Source organism: Mustela lutreola, chromosome 12, assembly GCF_030435805.1.
Source record: "Mustela lutreola isolate mMusLut2 chromosome 12, mMusLut2.pri, whole genome shotgun sequence".
Lineage (NCBI taxonomy): Eukaryota > Metazoa > Chordata > Mammalia > Carnivora > Mustelidae > Mustela > Mustela lutreola.
The window spans coordinates 28,400,207-28,418,530 of NC_081301.1; positions in this window are offsets into that span (position 1 = coordinate 28,400,207).

The following is an 18,324-nucleotide window of genomic DNA, read 5'->3' on the forward strand; positions in this document are numbered from 1 at the left end:
AAGATGCTCATTGTTAGCTTTTCTTATGTGTTTCTACATTTTACTTTAATTTTTAAATTATGTTAAAATATACATAACATAAAATGTACCATCATAACTATTTATAAGTGCACAGTTCCATGACACTAAGTTCAACATTGACATTGTTGAACAACCATCATCAACATCCACCTTCAGAACTCTTTTCATATTGCAAAACTTAAGTTCTATAGCCATTAAACAAAAATTTCCATTCACTCCTCCCTCCAGCCCATTCTATTTTCTGCCTCTATAAATCTGACTACACTTGATGCCTCATATAAGTGGAATCATACAGTATTTGTCCTTTTGTAACTGGTTTATTGTACTTAGCATAATGTCCTTAAGATCCGTCCATGTTACAGTATGTGTGATTCTGTGATTATAGATTATTCTATATTTGCACTGTGCAATATGATAGGCATTAGTCACATGTGGCTGTTGAACATCTGAAATATGGCTAGTGTGACTTAGGACCTGAAATTTAAATTTAAAAATTTTTAAATTAATTTAAGTTTGAATTGTCACATAGCGACTAATAGCTACTTTGTTAGTACAATCTATATAATCTGCACCAATTATTTCCCTGGCTTATCGATTATAGATATGATTTTTATTGCTTTGATATATTATGGTTTAGCTCATATATATCCTTCTATTTAGCCACTATCACTTTTTTTAACCACTATTACTTTTTCAAATTAAATTTTCTCTCAGTTATCTTTGTGATTTTAAAATAATGCACCAATGAAACAAGATGGGATTGGGAGGGAGACAAACCATAAGAGACTCTTAATTTCAGGAAACCGAGGGTTGCTGGAGGGGAGGGGGGTGAAAGGGATGAGGTGGTTGGGTGATGGACATTGGGGAGGGTATGTGCTATCGTGAGTGCTGTGAATTGTTTAAGACTGATGATTCACAGTCCTGCACCCCTGAAGCAAATAATACATTATATGTTAATTAAAAAAATAATGCATCAATTCTTTACATCCTTTTTTAACAATTATTAAAAAACCTATGGAATGGTATCCCCACTTTGCCTTTTCTTAGAACTTTCTGCCTTTTCATTTTTAATCTCATCAAAGTTTATAACAATTATACTTGCTTCTGTAATTATAATTCACATTTCATTTTTTGGACCTACCAAATATTATTGACTATAAATCCTAACGATCACTGTGTTTGTCTCTCTCTCTCTATCTCTTTTTTTTTATACTGACCTTTATTTGATTTCTCTAGAGTTTTTAAATCAGTTTATTTTTTCCTGGAACTATTTAAATGTATTATTTTGTAGTTTTTCCAAATTCTTCATTTAATCAAATCTCCTGTAAGGTTTTTGTTTCAGAGACCTCCCTGCAATAGCTTCAGTCTAGACTCATTGTTCTCTAGATATGTTGAGCAGTATTGAATTGGCCTTTCCATTTTCCTCTTTCCAGAATTCTTTACATTGCCTTCTATATCCTATGTTTCTACTTCTTTCTTTTTAATTTGAAGTGGTTTATCAAGTACCTTCCCAAGAAAGAATGGGTATGCCATAGGCAAACCTTCTAAGTCACTGCTTATTTTAAAATGTCTTCTTTTTGGGGTGCCTGGGTGACTCTTTCAGTTGAGCATCAGACTCTTGATTGCAGCTCAGGTCATGATTCATGATCCTAACTAGGTCCTGAGATCAAGCCCTACTTTGGGCTCTGTCCTCAGTGGGGAGTCTGTTTGAGGATTCTCTCTTCTCCCTCTGTCCCTTCCCCCAAGTGCATGCTCTCTCTCCCTCTCTCTCTCAAATAAATAAATCTTGAAAAATAAAATATTTGAAATAAAATGTCATCTTTTTTATGCTAAAACATATACACTGAATTACAAATTTGGCTTGATATAGAATTCTGGGCCAAAAAAATTTTCCCCACAGAACACTGAAGCCATTGCTTGCTTGTAGTCTTGTGGGACTATACTTTTGGGAAGCTATGTGCTTCCCATATGTGTCCTCTCTTTTTAGGTGACCATTGGTTTTACCTGAAATATATTAGTGTCTACTTTTTTTATACTTTGTTTTTCTGAATGATGTAGACTTTATATTAGAAGTCCTTCATTTTGGAGATGAGTATTTGGGAAGAAATAAACACTTCTTTGGGATATATATTTTTTGTTTTTGTTTGGGATGCTTTGTCCCATTTGTTTGGAATCCCCTTCACACTCAACTAGAGACCCCATTTTTTTTTGTAAGTCATGCTAGCTACATCACACCAAACTTCTTTAAAACATCCATTCATAAGCTGTGGTACTTTTTGGACATTTCATTGAGACTATGGTCAATTTCACTATATGATGTATCTATTTCTAAAGAGTACAGTCCTTTTAAAAATCTATTTCCGATAATAAAATGGTAATAACTTTTCTGAGATTATTTCAATAAATAAATATGCATACCAAAGGAAGCTAAGTTGAATTCAACATTGCTGTATACTTTAATCACCTTGTTAATTATATAGTCCACTCTTTCTTATTTTTTTCTTAGGAGTAGCACTCCTTGGGGTATGGCAATGTCTAATATTCAAAAAGGAATATAGCAATGAAAAGTATTTAAATTTTGGATCCTGGAATAATGGAATTTAGGACTTATGGGTCAAACCACGCCCTAAGCAATATTTCTCTCATACATTAAATTGAAATTCCCATCAGTTACTGAAGATATTTTATGGATATTCAGATTAATTATCTTGACTACTTAATGGTATCTGATAGTTCCTTTCTCCCATGGTTTAGCTCAGTAGGGGCTATCTCCTGTTATACCAACTCCCAAAGTGGCAATTCACTGTTAATATTCATCAGTGATTATGCAAAAGATATTTAATTATTTAACTCTTTTTTAAAAATTGCAATGTCTTCACCTTTGGACCCAGGCATATTTTCTTGAGGTGAGGTTTATAACAATTCATGATTAATAAGTGGCTCTATGCTCAAAATAACCTCAGAAAATAACCTAATTATCTTATTTGGTATTTAGTAAATAATTAGGAAATTTACCCAAAGAATAGAATCTAGGCCTACTAAGTCCCAATTTTTATTTTTACTTCCTCAACTAAAATGTCCTATGATAAAGAGGATATAGGTTCTTTCATAAACTAAATGAGCAAAAGGATCCTTGAGAGGTAAGAAAATTGAGATATTTTTCTTAAGTTAGAAAATTACTCAAGTCTTGGTTTAGGAAAGAAAGGTCAATGAAGATCAACTACATCATCATTCTCCCTAAGGTATAATGTCAAGTTCTTAAAAACAGTGAGTTTAAAGTTTCTTGGGTAATTTCAAACTTCTAATGTAATATTTTTCTTCACTTATGGTAATTTATTCCAGTTATTTCTACTTCATCTCATCAGCAGCTCCAACCGATTCAAAACTGAAATGCTCTTCTAGATGTGTCTCTTTTGATTTTAGTGTCTGTCAATAGAATTTTCATAAGGTAAAAATCCTGGTGGGAAGGGAAGCACACATGACAATAATCTGATAGTCTAGCTAGATTTGAATTTGCTCAAAACAAAATCAGTGTCAACTAATTTTTCACTGGACCTGGAGGATTCTAGCAATTTATTTTCCCCTTAGGTTTGGGTCTTACTAAGATTCAACATATCAAGTATCATTTAGTTCCTTTAATTTTTATCTTGAAATTTTTCAGTATAAGGCATAAAATTAGCCCCTTATCTGAGAGGCTATATTTTCCTTAAACTCTTAGGTTCAAGTTCCCACTGAAAGGATAGATTTTTCAAAAAATGAGAAACCTAACTTGTATTCAAGAAAAAAAAAAAAAAAAGAATGTGTTCTGAATGTTTAGCCTATCAAGTTTTTTCCTGTCCACCCATTTGTCACTAAAAATCACTGTATTTCTATTCTTTATATTGATTAGGCTTCTTTATGTTTCATTCTGATGGCAAATAAGGCCTGACTTTTCATCTTTTCATTATTTTCTCAGTAAAGTATTCCCTTGTGATTAATTAGCTCTGAATTATGTTTGAATCTCTTTCCATGTGCATCACACTGATGGAATTTCTTTCCTGTAGGAAGCTTCTGTTGGGAAACAAGAACTGAGCTCAGAATAAAATTTCAAAATTAATTAAAATGTATGGCTTGTCTCAGGGGCAATAGCAGCATGGTATACCCAAGAAAAGTTCATTATTATAGTTTCTATTTTTCTTTTTCTAGACTGTTCATGGTCAAATAGGATTAAGAAAGATATAAATAATTCTGCCAGTTTTTAAGATACTAAAATAGATTAGTTTTCATTATAAAAAGAAATAAATAATGGCATGTTTTCCCACTTGTTTTGGAAGATGTAATTTTGTTATCCATTTAGCTGTTGTCACTTTTTTTTTCCTAAAACAAAGGAAAACATTGCGATAATAGTTAGCTAATGACAAATAGTTAACTAACAAGTACCCCCAGAGTATTTTCAATAAAGTGGGGGGTAAGGAAGGGAAAAATGAAACAAGATGGGATCAGAAGGGAGACAACCATAAGAGATCCTTAATCTTAAAACACAAACTGAGGATTGCTGGGGGTGGGGAGATAGGGTGGTTGGGTTATGGACATTGGGGAGGGTATGTGCTATGGCGAGTGCTGTGAAATGTGTAAGCCTGATGATTCACAGACCTGAACCCCTGGGGCAAATAATGCATTATATGTTAATAAAAATAATTTTTAAAAAACTAAAAAAAATAAAAGTGAAATTTTTCACTGGAATTGTTAAAAGCAAAGTCATTGCTACCTGTGAATGTGCAGGTAGTGAGTGCAAGTGCATGTCTGTATGTGTGCTTAAAGGGCAAAACTTAACCCCATGTGTAGCCTAATCATTCACTGTCCCCCAACATATGCTGCTTTCTGGGTAGTATGATCAAGTCTCTACTGTAGTGATTCATAGATGTAAGTATGTCAGCTGTATTATATATGTGGTTCATGTGTGCTGTGGTAGGAAGAGTGTTAGGAAATACCCAGCAAGTAGATGAACAGCTTGTAAGCACTGGGAAACAGAGCCCTCAAATGTTTTAGAGCATCAATTAAGACACTATCAGAGTATCAACCGCCCCCAAAAAGATGAAGTCTGAGAAATCTATTGTTAAGATGAGAGATGTGTTAATTATTGGAATTTAAAAGATATCCTTGGACTCTCATCTAGCACTTAAAGTACTACTGAAGAATTACATAAGCAGGATTATTCTATCCATAGGCACTGACTGCATTTCTATACATTTTAGAATAAATCTGGATGACTTTTTAGCTCTCCTTTTTCTTCTTTTCTTTTAAGATTTATTTGTTTGAGAGAGAAAGAGGGAGAGTGCGAGTACACCCATGCAAGGGGGAAGGACAGAGTGAGAGGGAGAGAGAATCTCAAGCTGACTCCATGCTGAGCATGGAGCCCGATGCAGGACTCAATCTCACAACCCTGAGATTAAGACCTGAGCTGAAACCAAGAGTCAGACAGTTAACCAACTGCACTATAGGCACCACTTTATCTCTACCTTTTCTACTGACCAGGGGAAGCTCCAGGACCTAAGCTCTGTAATATAGTCAGGCCCTAATCAAATTGGTCCATTAACTGTAAAGAACCCAAAAAATGGGTCTCCTCAGTGTTGTTGGTTTTTGTTGTTGTTTTCAAAAACCACCAACACAAAATGTCTGTGGTCCCAACTACATGACTGTTTTGTAAAACATGCTTTCTTTTCATTTAAAGAAATCAACTCAAAGCTATGTATATCTCAAACAAACAGAAATAAACATACATGCATATATACACTAAAATGAAAGTTAAGTGAAAAATTCTGCTTCATTTAACCTTATATAAAAGGCTATATGTTGAAGTCTTGAGACATATTGGGAGTGCTTTGTGAATAACAAGAGGATATTTGTCAGTCCACTGACCCCCTACATTCTGGTGATGTAAGTATGAGACATTTACTGAGCAATTCACTTGTGCTTTACCATCACTAGCAATACTATGTCCTATACTAGCCAAAGGAAAAAGTCTTTTTCTGTTTGATGTTTTTCTCGGTATGTAATGTTATGTGAGCCTCAGAGACATTGAGATGAGTGTAGTGGAATGTGATTTAATAAGCTCTCATTAAGGCCACCATTTATAAAATAAAAGTAAATTGAAAAAGTAAAAGTTAAAAGTTGCATCAAAAAAAATTGGAAATGTAGCACAGTAAATTATTAAGTGATGTGTTTAGATAATGATACTACTGCTTACTTCTTCTGGTTTCATTTCAAAATTTTAATAATACTCATGTGTCATTTTAAATATAAAAATTATTTTTAAAGCAATATTTCTTGTTGATAATTATAGAAAATATTTTTGACAATGGCAAAACATCAAAGGATGTAAAACCTCAGAGGAAAAATATTTCATGTTTCAGTTTTGAAGAGCTGAATTCTTTTTATAATAGGGTTCATTCATTTACTTGTCAAAAGTCAGTTGGAGTTAAGTTTTAAAAGGAACATGATACTACATGGAGCCATTCTTATAGAGATAGCTATTAAATATTTAATAGCATATGAAAACTGCCTTTGCAATAGGATTCTCACAGCAAGATTAATCTGAGGTTAGAGTACAATATGCCTGAACACAGTTCTTTAATAATGAAAAAATTTATTCATATTCTGATCAGAAAATCATCCTGCATGGTTACATTTGCAATGCAGGAGCTAATAGGCTGTTTTGTTGTTTGGCTAAACTGCATATACTTCCTTTTGAAAGTAACTTTTCTGAATTTTTGAAACTCAGTATGTCAATATGCTGAGTTCTGTTTGTTTATATGAGCTTTGAGGATGGTCAGTGTTATGGTTGTCAACAGAAAACTCTCATGTAGCATGACCCCTAGGGATTTAAGATTACAGAATTAAAGAGATTTTATTGACTTCATCTTGTTCTTAATAACCATTGATATCATGAATTTTCAAGTTCACTCTTGACTCAGTGATTCTTGTATGAAGATTTCATAAGCTAGTCTTCATGTTTCCAGTACTCCATCATACTCTCCTGACCAAATACAAGTTATATGGCTTGGGAGGAGAACGAGATGGGGGATCATGGAAAGAATGTTATCAGCAAAGGAAAAATAAATCAAGTGCTGAAATTCTATCTTTGGTTCTGAGAATAATCCCTTGAAAGTCTCCTTAAAATTTTTTTATTATTATTAATAAGCATTCTCAATTCCATAAACATCTAGGCTTTATTATGTATCTTGGACTCTGTGAACTTTCTCCCTGACCATTATTATTAGTTCAGAAAGCAAACACAGGAGTTGCATATGTCAAACACATGACCTGTGGTCACTGACAAATCAGAGGAATTTTGTTGTTGTTGTTTTTTAAAGATTTTATTTATTTGACAGAGAGAGAGAGAGAGAGAGAGAGAAAGAGGCAGAGAGGCAGGCAGAGAGAGGGATAAGCAGGCTCCCCACTGAGCAGGGAGCCTGACGCAGGGCTCAATCCCAGGACTCTAAGATCATGACCTGAGCCGAAGGCAGAGGTTTAACCCACTGAGCCACTCAGGTGCCCCGAATCAGAGGTTTTTTTGAAGTAGTTCAGGTCTCTTGTTAAGGAAATGCAAGCTAATTCTCTATCATATAGGACTCCCAATTCTTACTATTTATATGAAAAACCCTAAATATTTTCCCAAATCCAACAAAGCTATTTTTAAAATATTATGTCTTATTCAAATCCTTTTATAAAACTTGTACTGCTCTGCCTTATTAAAAAAAAATCCCAATCAACTCTAAATTCACCAACTCCCCATTTAAAGCAGAATAGCCATGGTTTAAGGGAAGAAGAAAAGGATAAAAATTGAGGAGGGCAAGTGCTAGTTATTTTTCATTTACCTCCTTCCTCCAGAATCCATTATTTACTTTCTCTTTTCTGATGTGTGAAATGAAGTCCAAGCCCTCTATAATATTACTTCATTCAGACTTCCTTTACAGTTGGCTTCAGTCCATGGAAATTATAAGTAAATATCAGAAGGTGGGAGGGGAGAGAAATTGAGATATTTCTTAAGTGCTCCCTTCCTGTGTTTGGACATTGATTGTATGTTGCTAGGCCTACAGGGACTATCGAGAGGCCTCTCTGTTAAAATTCCATCTCGCTTAGTAACTTCAGTAACCCTATTTCCCCTTTGGTTCCTTCATTCCTGGAATGGTAGTATCTTCTCTCTTACTATGAATGTCTGAATCCATCCTGATGGATCTGTGATGCTCACTCTTGAAATAAACTTCTCTTTACAGTTGCTAAAGTTGCATTTGTTTTACAAACTAAAATGTTGTGTTGCTTTTTTAGTTTTCAGTGTTATTATGAATTTTCCTAGCTTACTGTGTCTCTGTGGGTATTACTGAAGTTATTTTAGGGATGTTGGCCAGGTGCCAATTTAAATCTTACATATTTAATTTGAAAAGAGTCTTTTCCCTCCACATTTAAAACCAGTGTCTGGAATGCAATTATGTCGACATCATTCCTCTACTTATGATACTTAAATGGCCTGTTGTTGCCCATAGGATAAAGCTGAATTTCTTTTACAACTGTACTTCTTCAAGTATGGTAGACAGACCTTTGGTCTTCTTAAAGATCCTTTCAAGAGATCTGGGGGGTTAAAACTATGTTCGTAGTAATGCAAAGACAGTATTCACCTGTTTTATTGCCCTGACATTTACACTGGTGGCTCAACAAAGTGGATGCTGGTGCAAACTGCTGGTGCCTTAGCATGAATCACAGCAATAGTGGCAAACTGAAGTATAATCACTGTTTTCTTCACCACAGGAGCTTGCCAAAACAACAACAGCAAAAGAGTGAATCTCACTTAAGAAGGCACATATGGAGTAGTAAAAATTATTAATTTTATTAAATTTCAACCTTTTGAGTGTATATCATTTTCTATATGATGATATGGGAAGTATATACATAAAGCAATTCTACTGTATATCAGCGTGTTGGTTGTTCAAGAAAATTACTCGTATAAGGGTATAGGTTGTATAGTGAGCTACTGGCTTTTTTATGGAACACTTTTTTATGTGACTTTTTAATGGAACACTATTTTACTTGGATGAAAGAATAACAGAAAAACTATCATTTAATCCTGAGTAGGGTTCTCAAAAATGGCAGGTATAGTCTCAAAAAAAGAAGAATAGGCCACTTTAAGAAAAACAAGTGATAATATGTGTTTCCAATGATAAAATTTGAGTTTTCAAGGAAAAAAAAAGAATTTTGGAAAACTTGTATCCACTATAAACTTCACACTTTCCTAATAATAAAGGATTTTCATATGAGATTGATATTGTCATTTTCTTGATCCTCTATAGTAAAATGAGTCACCATTTGAAAGATCTGCATAATGACTTAGTGAATGAATATTTTTCAAATAACCAGTACATAATATTATGAAATGATGCGTAGGTAAAATGTTCATTCAAGATGCAAGACAGACAAATGTATTTTAACATAATTATACAAAATTTGTGTGGTTTTAGAGTTCATATTTCTTTTCTTTTTAATATTTTTATTTATTTGTCAGAGAGAGACACAGTGTACAAGCAGGCAGAGTGGCAGGCAGAGATAGAGGAAGAAGCAGGCTCCCCACTGAGCAAGGAGCTTGATGCAAGACTTGATCCCAGGACCTGGGATTATGACCTGAGCCAAAAGCAGCCACTTAACCGACTGAGCCACCCAGGCGTTCCAAGATTTCACATTTCAACTAAATTTTATGAAGCTGCTTCTTGTCAAATTTTGTTCTTATCAAAGAATATTGATGATTATTGAAGTGTGTCTCATAATGTTCCCCCCCTTCCCAAATACAGATCTGAGATAAAATTCTCTTCAAGTATTTTAAACAAAAAATGTAATAAAATGCAGAAGCATATATGAGAAGATAGTTGTTTTCTATTAAGTCATTAATTTTTAAAAATTATTTATTTATTTATTTGAGAGAGAGAGCACAAGCAGGGGGCAGAGACCGAGGGAGAAGCAGATTCCCTACTGAGCAGAGAGCCCGATGTGGGGCTTGATCTCAGGACCCTGGGATCATGACCACAACAAAAGGCAGATACTCTACCGAGTCAATAATTTTAAAGAGATTTTAAAAAGGTAAGACAATGTCATTCCTTACATTAAGTTACAGCTCTGGAAAACATAACCTTTTTTAATCCATAAAATATTTAAAATATTTTTAAATGAACTATTAACTATGTACAACTTTTGTCTTAATTTCTAACATGGTAATACTTATAAACCACCTAATCAAAAGTTGTTGGGGTTCTCAATGATTTTTAAAATTGTATAATAGTCCCAGTATTAACATTCTTGAGAAGCAAAAAAAGTTCAGATTTTATCCAGATCCATTTCTCCAACCTCATTTGCTAATACTAACCTTTATAAACCTCCAAAGTATCAGTTTTCATATTGCCTGAACAAGCAAAGTTTCCCTCTATTGCAGGCTTTAAAAGATCTTCCCTTTAAGTAAAACCTGGGATTGAGTATGCCAAGATTAATGTCACTGATTATTGCCATATTCGGTTGTTAGTTTGTTTTAAGTGTAGTATCTATATTTAGTTAAAATCTATGGATCTGGGCCTGTCTGGGTGGCTCAGCTGGTTAAGTGTCTGTCTTCGGCTCAGGTCATGATTCCAAGGTCTTGGGATCCAGGACCAAGGATCCCGCACCAGGCTCTTAGCTGTTCTTAGGCTGCTTCCCTCTCTTCCATTCTCCCTGCTTGTATTCCTTCTTTCACTGTCTCCCTCTCTCTCTGTGTGTCAAGTAAATAAAAATAAAATCTTTGAAATAAATAAATAAAAATAAATAAAAAGTTTGCAAAAACAAATGAAAAAAGCATTTACAAATAGAACCACCACAATGCAATTTGAATGTCACATTGATGTTGTCCCTTCAATATATCTCTTATTCTCAATTTAAAAAGAAGCTTTTACAAATTTACCTACTATCATTTTTCTCAGTTTTTCATCTGTAAAATGAAGGTAATAACAGTATCCTATTGCACAGAGTTATGAAGATTAGATGAATATATATATATATATATATATATATATATATATATGACATCCTTAGAACAGTACTTGGCTCAGAGCAAGTGTTCCATAAATAGAAGTTGTTATTATTGGCTTTAGTATTGGTTTAAGTGTTTAAAAAGGGAGTACTACGGACTGAATGTTTGTGTCCTCCTCTCCACCCCAATTCAGAGCCCTAATTGCCAATGTGATGGTATTTGGAGGTGGGGCCTTTGGGAAGTAATGAGATTTGGATGAGCTCATGAGCTCCCTGGGATGGAATTAGTCTCTTATAAGAAGAAGAAGAGACCAGAACCCTCACCCTCTATACCAGGTAAAAGTATAACAAAAAGGTGGTTGTCTGCAAACCAGGAAGAATGTCCTACCAGATACTGAATCTGTTAGCACCTTGATATTGGTCTTCCCAGCTTCCAGATTTTTGAGAAATAAATGTCTATTGCTTAAAAAAAAATAAATAAATGAAAAGAGTTTCTTAGGCCAACTAGCCATGTCTCTTAAGTAGTTCACTATCATATAAAGGATACTGCAAGAGTAAAAACAAACAAACAAACAAACACCATAACAACTATATACAATCTATGTTAGATAAGATAAGGATACTAGATTGGTTCCAGCCAGTCTTTTTCTAATGGAAAAAGGAGACATGAGGGTGGCAAATGCAGCATTATTTTGCTCATAATACATTTTTGCCTATTTATATCTTTATAATTTAACTGATAATAATTTAGCTATTTTATAATTTAACAGATACAAATTAATATTTGAAAATATAGAAACTATAAAGATGTAATGAAAATTTCACCAATTCTACCACCTATTAAATAATAACTAACTTTAAACATATTTATCTTGAGTCTTTATTTATTTATTAAGATTTATTTACTTGTTTTAGGGAGAGAGAGAGAGGTATGTACATGCATGAGTGGGGTGGAAGGAGGGCAGAGGAAAAGGGAAAAAGAATCTCAACTAGACTCCACTCTGAGTGTGGAGCCCCACCTGGGGCTCAATTCCATGACCCTGAGATCATGTCTGAGCTGAAATTAAGAGCCTGATGCTTAACCAACTGAGCCACCCAGGAGCCCCTTCTTTATATGTCTTTAAACTTAATAAACTATCATTTATTCATTTAGCTCATTATTTTGACATAAGTTTATACATAAGGGAGAGTTTCAAAAATACTACAGAGAATTTCTTTATGTTTCACTCAGAATCCCCTAATACTGACATCTTACATAACTTTGGTACAATAATCAAAACCATGAAATTAATATTGTTATGATGCTATGAAGTAAACTACAGACTTTATTCAGATGTCATCAGCTTTCCAATAATGTCATATTTTGGTTTTGGGATTCTATCTAAGATACACTGTATTTAGTTGTTATTTCTCCTTGATCTTTTACGGTTTGTAGCATGCTTCAATCCTGTCTTTCATAACCTTGACACATTTGAAGAGCATTGATCAAATATTTTGATAAATGGCCCTCTATTTGGTTTTGGTTTTTATCTAAAGTTTTATCATAATTAGATTGAGGTTACTAATTATTAAGAAGAATATCACAGATTTAACAAAATCAAAAGTATTCCCTTTAAACAATTCTGAAACTGTATTTTCTCAAGATACTGTGTCATACATTTTTCCCCATGTGAATGACAATTTTCACGGGCATTACTTTTTCATTTGCAATAATTATAGGGAAGTATTAAGTAGATTATGTATACACTGATAATAAGCTAGTACAATAAGATGGTGTAATGTAGATAATATAAAAAACAGCAGTTAAAAATCATCAATGATGTCTAATATCATGAGTGATCATTAATTAGGTAGACAGAATTTGAGATGGGCTTTGCAAGGTAGAAGAAATTGCTAACTAGGGAGACTGAAACTTTATGTTTCAGGCAAAGAAAGTGAGTTGGAAACATCCTGGGAGAAAGGATATAAAATACCATGAAGATGATATAAAGAGATTATCCAGCTGATTTTCAAAATCTTTCATAAATATCTTATTATATTCTAAAAAATAACTATGAAGAAGCTGCCATTATCTATTTTCATTAATGAAATTGAGGCACAAAGGTGTGGAAAGATCTCTTACTAGATCACCCTCTGTAAACATGACATGAAGAATCAAATTCAGATGATTTGCATTTCTAGTTTTATTCTTTCCATCACTTTTTTCAGGTTCTTTAATATTAGTTTGGTATAAGTTGGAGATGTAATAAAAAAATCATTTCATGTAAATCATGTCTTCTCTCATTTTGAATTCTTATTTTGCTTGATCTTATAGACAGCTGAGAGAAACTTTTTTCCTTTCAGAAATCATATTTTAAGACTTGAATATCTATGAATATTTCCTCTCTGTTGCCTTCATATGTAAGATAGCATTTGAGTCAGCAAGAATTCTTGGATTAACTATTTTTCATCAAAATTCAACAGAAATAGCTCTTATGGACTCAGTATTACTGGGAAGTCTGACATAAGCTTGATAATAATTATTATTTTTAGGAAATCTGGTCAGACAAGAAAACATAAAACATTAAAAAAATTGGTTTGAGGGATGCCCAGGTGGCTCAGTTGGTGAAGCAGCTGCCTTCAGCTCAAGTCATGATCCCAGCGTCCTGGGATCAAGTTCCACATCGGGCTCCCTGCTCAGCAGGAAGCCTGTGTCTTCCTCTGCCTCTGCCTGCCACTCTGTCTGCCTGTGCTCACTCTCTCTGACAAATAAATAAATAAATAAATAAATCTTTGAAAAAAATTGATGTGATATGTATTGTTTTCGCATAATTTTAATAGTCAATATAGGCAAATTTTTCATAAACCTATATACACACATTTGTTTGTTTGCTTATTTTCTCTCACACCCACTGTCATCCTTTTATCTATTTCTTCCTCATGTCTATCCATAAATAATCCCTATTGTTAGTTTCTTGTATATCCTTCCAACAGTTTTTATATACATATATGTATATGTGTATTATATTGTATATGCAAACAAATACATATTTTTATTCAACAGAAATGGAGTCCAGGATTTATACTGTTCTCTAGCTAGCTTTTTTCATGTAAAATAAATATTAGAGATCTTTTCACATGAATTTCCTATTATTATTTTTACAACTGTAGAGTATATTATATTACATGCAGAATTTATTGTATATTCACTCATGGAAAAACATTTTGTGATCACATATATTAGGATAAAGGCTCAAATAGCTATTAACCGTTGTGTTCAACTAAATGAATGTTCAGTGGAACAATGAAAAATTGCATGGAACATGAGCCAATTCTTCCATGTACAGGAATATTCTGTCTTTTGCATCTGTCTGACATCTTTGGACCCTGATCACAAAATGCCATTAATATACCACAACCACTGTGAAAAATAATAAATCCTCTAAAGATTTACAAAATAATTCTAGAGGAAGTTGTTATCCTAGCTGAGAACCATTCTGTTACAGAGTAACTACTGCTAAGATTTCTATCCCATTAACTTTTAACAGTATATTTTAAAAAATGGCCTAAGACGAGTTACAAAGAATGATTTTGGTTTGTATCTAACTACTTTTTGATGGCTAGTCTTGTCCAACAGTTGAGTGGCCTTTTGCCAATGCCATATCCATGGAGAGAATGTTAGAGAAGAAAGTTGTGAGTTAGCTAGAATTCTTCAAGATAGTACTTCTGGAGTTGGAGCAATGCAGTTTAAGGCTGGCTGAAAACTGTGCCTTCTGGATTACATTCTGAGATTGATTTAGATGAATAAGAAGTTAAGCTAAAAGACTTCGGACACTCATATATTACTATTTTTAATCAGATATTCCCCTAAATCTCTATAAAAGCCCTGAGAAAAACTGAAAAAAAAGTTACAATTACAATGCACTTCCTGTGCTGCTATTTCAAATCATCATTTGCTTTTATACATATATTTTTGGGGGAACTAAAAGGCTTGAAGATTTTTGGGTTGTTGTCATTCTTTCACTCACATTTCACACTGATTCTAAGAAATAAAAGGATGTGTTATATTAACTTTGCTTGTGTTGAGTGACATAGATTATAGTTTCTATAACTAAGCACAGCCCAATTAAAGTCATGCATTCAGTGCTAAAATGTGGCATTAAATCAAACATTCGACATTTTAATTCATATTTTAGTACTTTCAGGTGGTTGTATAAAAACATTAGTCATTGTAAGCTGTTCACTGTGCTCAATGATATAAGATCACATGTCATTGTACTTACCTCTGGAAATAACATCCATTCTGCCTATTGTTCTCACTACAGTTCTCTGAAAAACAGAAATTCAGGATAAGTTAATTTCACATCACCTCCTCATGTCCTAAAATATTTCTTCTTTTAAGGTAAAGATATATAAGTAAATATATTCTCTTTATGAAATCAGTGATTTTATAAAGTTCAATGAACCAAATAATCCTTGAGTTATTTTGTAAACTAGCCATCTTTTAATTATAAATATATATACATTTTACAAACCTTGCTTTTAAGGGACGTTGGTATTTTATATTGGGTTCATTTTCTAGCACCCTATTGCAAATGTTAATTCTTTATATATTATAAACCTTAGTATGTCTCTGTTAATTACTAACTGAGGAAATTTAGTCACATTATTAAAACTTTTTAAACTTCTATTTCCTCATCTGTAATGTAAAAATACAAGCATCTTTCTTCCACCGTTAATGAGAGTAATCATTATGATACACATATTTTTCTTTTTGGTACATACAAGCCATTGGTAAATGGTATCTTTTATAATCAACCACTTTTCTTTTATAAGATAGCTTTTTTCCTAATGCCAGCCATAATGATTCCTCTATTCCCACTTCATTCAGTAATTATCAGTTGATGTCTTCCTATCTCCAGGCAGAAAATGAAACTATTAAAATAAAACTCATGGATTAGGGGTGTGAATGGAGCATATTGCAATTGGGAATTTTTGTCTAAATTGCTGAAGAATTAGCACATCTTTTATATACTTAAAATATTAGAGAGATTGACAATACAGACTATCTCCTGAGGAGATGATGAAAATCTTCTAAACACCTAAGGCTTGTGAAGTGAACTCTAACCTGGCCACCATTAGAGAAGAAAGTCTAAAACCGCCATGTGGATAAACACAGAAGAATAAGTTGAAAAAAAAAAAAGAAAAAGAAAGCTGTTTGAATGAAAATGCATAATCCAGTTAGATCTTTCTTTGCTTAATGGCTAGTAATGAGAAAAAATACAGTCTTCCATGACATCTATAAAATGCTTTGGATGAAGTAAAGAGATCATTAATTTGAAGATTCAAAGAAAGAACACACGTTCCCAAAAACTAAAGGATCCAAAAAAGTATATGTCTTTTTGGTATAATAAATAATGCAATACTAACATATTATATTAACATTAACATACTATCTCCTGAGTCACATCAAAAAGAGGCCTATGTGCAGGGATGGGAAAAATCGCTGCAGCCCTTTTTGTAGACTACCACAATGGAATACCACACATACCCACCAAATTCTCCACTAAAATAGGAGATGTCAAGTACTGATGAGGATGAAGAACAACTGGAACTCTTATTTATATACCTCTAGGAAGAATGTAAGAAGCTAGAACAACTATTTTGGTAAATGTCTGACATTATGTACTACAATTGGATGTATTACTGAAAATTCCATTTCCAGTTATATATCCAATATAAATGCACATAAAACAATTTTATCTAAAAGAAATTAAAATATTCACAGCAGCATCATTCACAGTATAAAAAAACTGAAAACATCACAAGTTTTTTTATTAACAATAGATTTTTAAAAATTGCGGTGTGTTCACACAGTGAAATATATATTGTATATATATTTGTATATATATAATACAAATGTATATTTGTAATCAATATACATTTGTATATATACATAATACAAATGTATATTGAGGGCCAGTGCCCCATGAGAGCTATGTGGAAAGTCAACAGAGCCCTTTACTCAAAGGTCCCCTCTACTTGCTTGATTTACTATTTTGCTGTCATGATCTAAAATTCTTAATAATTTTTTAATAAGGGTCTCTTCAAATTATGTCACTGGCCATTTGTACAGCAATGACAACAAATGATAAGCAAATAGAGGAAAAGATATGTATGAATATCCCTGGCAAAATATCACATAAAAGAATGCATACTTCATGATTTTAATCATGTGAAGTACAACAGACAGAATGAATTAATTCTGTTAGAAATAAGAAGAGGGTTTAGTAGCTAAAATTGGATCACAAAGAAACTTGGATACTGCTGAATCGTATTTCATAATGTGGGTCTCATTTATACATGTGTGTTCAGTTTGTGAAATGTATTGATCCATACTCTTAATGTCTGTTTACATTGTTTTAGGTATATATACACTTCAATAGACAAATTAAGCAAAGATCAATGGAATATTGATGTGTGGAAATAAGTAAAGTTGAAGGAGGAAGAGAAGGAGGAGAAGGAGAAAGAAAACAGAAAACGTTCTACAAAATTCAAATACAACACAATGAGAAGCCAGTCATTTTTTCTTACATTCTTCTCTCTCATTATGGTATAGTGCTTTCAGACTACATCTTTAGTTTACCTCCCTTAGCTTTTATCTCATAATGATACTCAGGATTGTGCTTTCACAAAAATACAGCTCTTTGTTTTGTATCTTTAATGTTAAATCAATAACTTGCATACAATACAATTCACTCATTTGTACAATTCAGTACATTTTGACAAATGTACATAGTTGCGGAACCACCATCACAATCAGAGTGTTGAACATGCCCACCACCCCCAAAGAATTCCTCCAAGCTCCTTTGAAGGCAATCTACTTCTATCACTTGATCCTGAAGCAACCACCAATTTGTCTTCTATTACCATATTTTTTTGCCTTTTAGTGAATATAAAATAAGTGGGGTAATATTGTAGGTTGGCTTCTGAATCTGGCTTCTTTAACATAGCATAAAGCTTTTGAGATTCACCCATGTTGTTATTATACATATCAAGACTTTCTTTTCTCTTTTAATTGCTGAAGAGTATTTCACTGTAAGGATGTACCACAATTTCTTTATCCATTCACTAGCTTGTGGGCATTCTGGTTGTTACTACTTTTTGGTGGTTATGAATAAAGCTGATATAAACATTAGTGTCCAAATTTAGTGTGGAAATGTGTTTTCATTTTCTTTTGGTGAATATCTGGGAGAGTGATTGCTAGGTTATATAATAAGTGTATACTCAACTAAACTGCCAAGG